Source organism: Chiloscyllium plagiosum, chromosome 14 (genome assembly GCF_004010195.1).
Source record: "Chiloscyllium plagiosum isolate BGI_BamShark_2017 chromosome 14, ASM401019v2, whole genome shotgun sequence".
In the NCBI taxonomy this organism is placed as follows: domain Eukaryota; kingdom Metazoa; phylum Chordata; class Chondrichthyes; order Orectolobiformes; family Hemiscylliidae; genus Chiloscyllium; species Chiloscyllium plagiosum.
In genome coordinates this window covers 42992245-42998244 of record NC_057723.1, presented here as the reverse complement: position 1 = coordinate 42998244, position 6000 = coordinate 42992245, and the positions used below count along the sequence as shown (strand labels likewise).

Here is a 6000-nt window from a genome sequence, read left to right as displayed (position 1 = left end):
TGATTTCTGGTAAAATTCAGCCAATGGAGTTCGACTGATCCTATTAACTTTTATGAACTGACTCGAAGTTTGTTTGCAGTAATTGGAGTTTAAATGATTTCTAAATCCTCAGGCTCTTTTGATTCTAAGTCTGTAACATGATTACATATACTACTGCTAAAGGAACTGAATGGACAAAATCCTGCAAGGTGGTGCTCTAGATAACAGAAAACATTAAGTATATGAGTTTAAAATTAATGATAAATTTGTAACAAGCATGCAATATGAGCTGGTTTCTTGATGAAGAAATTGGAAAAGAATTTATTTTCTTGTTAATCATGTGAAGGCTAGATTACAGGGGCTGACCATCCAAATTGGTCAAAAAAAAAACCTGATGCCAGGAGACAACAGCTGAGCTTTGTGAAAATGGGTTCAGTCTCGCTGGAGCCAATTATAAGGATAGCAAGAACTGAGAAGAGTACAATGAACTGTGTCCAGAAATGATAGTCTAATGCACCCTTTATGGCTCAAATGGTAAGCCTCCACAAGAGTGGTCTAGGCATTAAAACCTCATTTTAAAGAATTCTGAAAACTGTTCAACAATGGCCCCAGTTCAAGCATGGGCAGTGTTATATCTCTTTCCTGTGCCATTCCAAGGGTTTTGTAAATGTGTCATCAGCCGTGTTTGAACAGAGTAGTACTTTCTCCGAGCAGCCATTCCTGTATGGCCCAAGGAACTAGGAAGGTGGCAGTGGGCAGTTCTCTTTTATGTACACATCATGGATGGCACCAATTGCCTGGTCTAAGCCTCCAAAATCTGGTATCAGTTATTACAGATATTGAAGATAAAATCCTTACAGTGTGGAAGCAGGCGATTTAATCCATTGAGTTCACACTGATCCTCTGAGGAGCAATCCACATAGTCCCACCCTATCCCTGTATTTTGCATGACTAATCCAGCTAACGTACACATCTCTGGACCTTATGGTCAATTTATCACAGCATCTTTGGACTGTGGGAAGAAACCGGAGCACCCTATGAAGACACAGGGAGAAAGTGCAAACTCCACACAGACAGTTGCCCGAGGTTGGAATCGAATCCAGGTCCCTAAGTACTGTGAGACAGGAATGCTAATCACTGAGCCACCATGCCACACTAATTGATTGAGTGGATAATTTTTTTGGTTAACTTGCTCATCAGTGCACAATCTCAAAGCAATGTGGCATAGCCTGTTTCACCCAGTTTCTGTGGGAATTTAGCTGTGGTGAAGCATTCTCCTCATCAGCGAGGAGAATATAAATTGGTGTATTCTGGGGAAAGTTACTTCAGTAACATTCCAGATGTAACTGTGGATCAAAGATTGAGAAATGCTACACAGACCTCCAGTTGTTCCTTGCAATGAGCTGCTGACATAAAAATCCTGGGAAGATGTAATCTGGATGGCCACTGAGTTTGGATAGGCACCATTCCAGACACATTCTAAAGTAGGAGAAAGTGAGGACTGCAGATGCTGGAGACTAGAGTTGAAAAATGTGATGCTGGAAAAACACAGCAGGCCAGGCAGCATCCAAGGAGCATCCAAGGAGCAGGAGAATCAATTCTCCTGCTCCTCGGATGCTGCCTGGCCTGCTGTGTTTTTCCAGCATCACATTTCACATTCTAAAAGTTTGTAATGGTCATGATTGCTTGAGGCCATAATTTGTAAAGTTAATTGTTGTCAAAAGGATGACATTTCATTTACAGCCAATTTGTTATCAATTGGATGGCATTGCACAATTGGCTTAAAAACAATTATCCCTAGTGATATGATCATGCAAGTAGGAAAATGCCTGATCTCATCTAATTTCAGAAGCGAAGCAGATGCAGACCTGTTTAGTATTTAGATGGGAGAATACCGGAGAATACGATGTGCAATAGGTATTTAAGAGACTCTTAAAGCACAGTGGTGACGACCCGTTGAATGTCTGGGTTCAAGTGCCACCTTCTCAAAAGGGCTGTGATAATATATCAGAATAGGTTGATTTTAGTTTTATTTTCTAATCAATGTGTTCAGAGATGTTATTACATGCCTTATATCATTCCACGCTGATGGATCATCAATAGCAAAAAGTTGTTTATTGTATTAAAGCTATTAAAATTAAATTTGTAAGATAAGGCAAACTTTTCCATTACCTTGCGTGGCGTGGACAAGGGTAGAAAGTTGAAAAAAATATGGTGAGAATGAAAAAGTCAGATTACAAACAACAAGAAAATTTCCAAGAATCATATTTAAAGGCAAGTTTTGGATCTTGCTAATGAGTAGCATTACCTTATGCCTATGCAGTTGTTTCTCATCATAAGCTAATTTTACCTCATTAAGGGTTCTGGTGAGCAGGTGGGTAAATGGAGCTGAGTCCACAAAAAGATCAGCCATGATCTTATTGAATAGTGGACCAGTCTTGTCGGGCCAGATGGCATATTCCTGCTTCTATTTCTTGATTCTCCCCTTCTCTCCTGAGAAACAAGACAATGCGAATTGTAAACATGAAGGCCAGGCTGGTTACCCAGTGGCAGCAGCTCACTGCTTATTTCTTTGGGCTTCCACCAAATTCCACTGTGTCCACAATTCCACTGCATGCTCCATGGGCATAATCTCTTCTATCCTTCATCCATGTGAGTGAATATCGCATCTTGTCTGATTGTCATAGCCCACATCACTCATAAGATTCTGCCCATTGTACTTATGTGAGTCATCCAGTTAAACTGTTATTGTACAGTGACACTCTCAATATTCTAATGATTTGTGATGGTAATCCCATTGGATGGCAGTGATTAGGATTCTCATGATGGAGTCCATCATTGTCTAGCACTTAGGTGACACATGTATTCCTGCCTATCTGCCTTTCAAGTCTGAATGTTTTCCAGATCTTGCTACATGTGAGCATACTTCATTACCTGAAAGATTTGTAAATGGAACTCAAGACTCAATAGAAAACAGACCCATATGAGATCTTATGTTAGAGAGAACCAGCAGCAAGTGTCATGATGTTTTACACTTGATTTTTACATCAGAATATACCTTTATTTATTAGCAATATCATGATATTTATCACATGTAATTTCATCAATTTAATAGTATTAATATGTAGTAGAGAATCAACTAAGTCATTTTGGAATGATATACACCTTTCTGCCTCAATTTTGAAGCTCAAGGTATTTCAATATTGGCAGTTGGTCCTTATGTCATTGGTGTGAACAAGCAGCCAGAGGAAGTTCGGATGATAACAGTCTGTGGCCCAAGAGGGCATATGGCCAAGAGATCAGAGGCCAGGTATTAGAAAATAGAAAGCTGTGATAGGACTTTAGAGGCCTGGTCAGAGGAAATGGTGATTACTGGAGTACCACAAACTCATGTTCTTTATTCAAGCACAGAGAATGTTGGGAAAACTCAGCAGGTCTGACAGCATCTGTGGAGAAAGAAACCGAGTTAACAGTTTGAGTCTTTGATACGTTCTCTGAATGTGGGAAGCGGAGGATAAGCCCTATTTGAACTCCTGATCTATATACAGGTAAGAAAATGTAAAAATTCTGTTGAATCAAAGTAAACTTTTCTTACAGCAGGAACCCCAAATACATATCAGGTTGCTTATTTGCATATGCAAAGTACTTAAAACATATTTCAGGTGCAGACCTAAACATACAAATTTTTAAAACTCATCGATGAATACACACTTGTTAGCCTCCATATTAGAGAAGTAGAAAGAATGCTGTTAGCTGTTCAAAAATCTGCTACTGCATTTCCAGTTTTATAGGCCTCAATCTCTAAAAAACTTTAGTACAAACTGCATTATTTCCAACTCTTTTTCCTGTCTATTATTCAACCAGTATCACTAAAATAATTTCTCGAGCCACTCACTGCTGTTTGCTGTACATTAATTGGCTGCCTGTTTCCTGCATCCCAATGAAGACTATAGCCACAAAGCATTTTTGAACTTGCTGAGGTTGTGAAAGACACTGTACAAATTCAAGTTTATTTTTATCCTATTATCTCCCTTCTCTTCTATTATTTCTTGAACCGCTATCTATCAATTTCTATTTTCTCTACATCTGCCAGCCTGCTACTCATTTCAGGAACATACCAATTCACTGAAAATTTACTTCTGATAAACATGGAAATTAAATTTCAGCTATTTGGATGAGAGATCACTGAAGTATGACCTGATTGCATCAGTAGTATAACAGGTTGCAAATTAATTCAGTTTCAACTGATATTGGGAAGTGGAAAGCTTGAGACGAAATTACTTGCTGGCATCCATAACATGGCAAAACAAATCATTTATTTCCAGCCTTGATTGAATGGGGAAAATGTAGTTCAAAAGCTTTACTTTTCAACATTATCTTGGATATTTAAAGCTACCATTCAACAGCATTGGCAAATGGAACTGTGATATGTTTTTAACTCCTGATTTTGTGATAACTTCCAAATGCTGGAAGGTAGTGCAAGAAATTTCAATTTTTCTGCAAGCAGAATTGTGGAGATTGTTGTGTCACTGGGACGCACTGGCTATTTATCATGTTGAAGTGTTTAAACTTCCACCAATTTCCCTTTCTGTTGCACACTTACAAAACAGCTTCCTTCTGCATTAAACTTGAAATTGGTTGCAACCCCAAAACCTTTAGAACTACACTCTCAGAAATGACTTTGAGAGTAAATGACAATGACCATGAAAGTAACCAATACGCTTTCATTCTTTCTACTGTATATATTGACTAAAAAGGAAATCTCTTTTCAATTGCTTCCATATGTTATAAACTGGACAACTTAACTTTTGAAACAAAATTTAATGGATTAGTCCCGTCTGTTCATAGCATCAAGTCCAGTTTATAAATTGACATGAGATAATTTTAAGATGTACTGATTTGAATAAACATATTTTGACACAATTTTGAACAGTATTTAGACTGGCAAACACTAACTTAACTGTAAACTCTGCAAACTCTTTGGATTGAAATTGATTTTTCTCTTTTTTTGATTCATGTTGATTCAAACTGCTTGGCTTTAAACTAGAAACTGTTAATAACTGAGCTAAATGTTTTGAACTAGTGGTAATCTACCTGCAAAATATGAACTATTAAGGAAGGTTAGAAAGATGTTGGGCTTCGAAGTATGTAATTCCATGACGGTGCTCTATTTATACATTTATTTTTGCCTGGGTGAAAGCTGGTTCAGTTGTGCATAAACAGAAAGATGCCAGTCTAATTTAAGAGACCCAAAGGACACTAATGCCGTCAGATTTGATAACCTTTCTAGAAAGCTATCTAAATCATTGGTGTTTCCAAAGAATGCATTAATAACTCTAAATACATTCTTGCTAAAAGAGGAAAGGATACACAGTCATTTTTGACAATTATAGCTCTACCAAGGTACAAAGAGATCTTTAAAAAAAGATTAAAGTTCAATAGACCCAAAAACAGACACAGGGCTTGTGATGTTCACCTACTCCATGCATGTTCTGGGTGATACAGGCATTATGTATTCATCATTTTGTCTGCCACTTTAAATGATAATGACCTGCAGCTCCATGAAAATTGCGATGTTGATTTACGCAACGGTGAGGTCAAGTTTTTGTGAGGCTAGCAATGCCTGAGGTTGGCCTGGTATACTTAAAGCTAATGTGCACATTTAAAGGGGATGTGCGTTTTGACTCTATCAGATACTGGAAGATCTTGCAGTACTAAAAGGTTAATCCCTGAAGAATTATGTAGATGTGTAAATAGCAGATAATAGGCTCATAGATTATCAGAAGTAACAATCAGAGATCTGGTGCAGGAGATGGACAAATGGAGAGATGTTCTGTTCAGACAAGATGTTGTGTTGTACCTCATGATCATTATGTCAGTCTATCTTTAAGAAGTGTTCTCAGGATATCATCACTGTATTACAGCTTTGTGACCTGAGGGCATAACGTTCCTAGAGTCCTCTTAATGGGATCACTAGAAGTATGTAAAACATACTGTTCTTTGTAAAATAATATCTTAATG

At 37.8% G+C, this 6000-nt stretch overlaps 1 long non-coding RNA gene across 1 annotated transcript in view; it reads left to right on the top strand.

The window, feature by feature from the left end:
* Positions 1-3385: 3385 nt before the first annotated feature.
* Positions 3386-6000, top strand: part of LOC122556919 — an 89234-nt gene continuing 86619 nt past the window's right edge. Inside the window, exon 1 of the long non-coding RNA XR_006313703.1 lies at positions 3386-3527. This is a non-coding gene — a long non-coding RNA (uncharacterized LOC122556919). The remainder of the gene's footprint in view (positions 3528-6000) is intronic.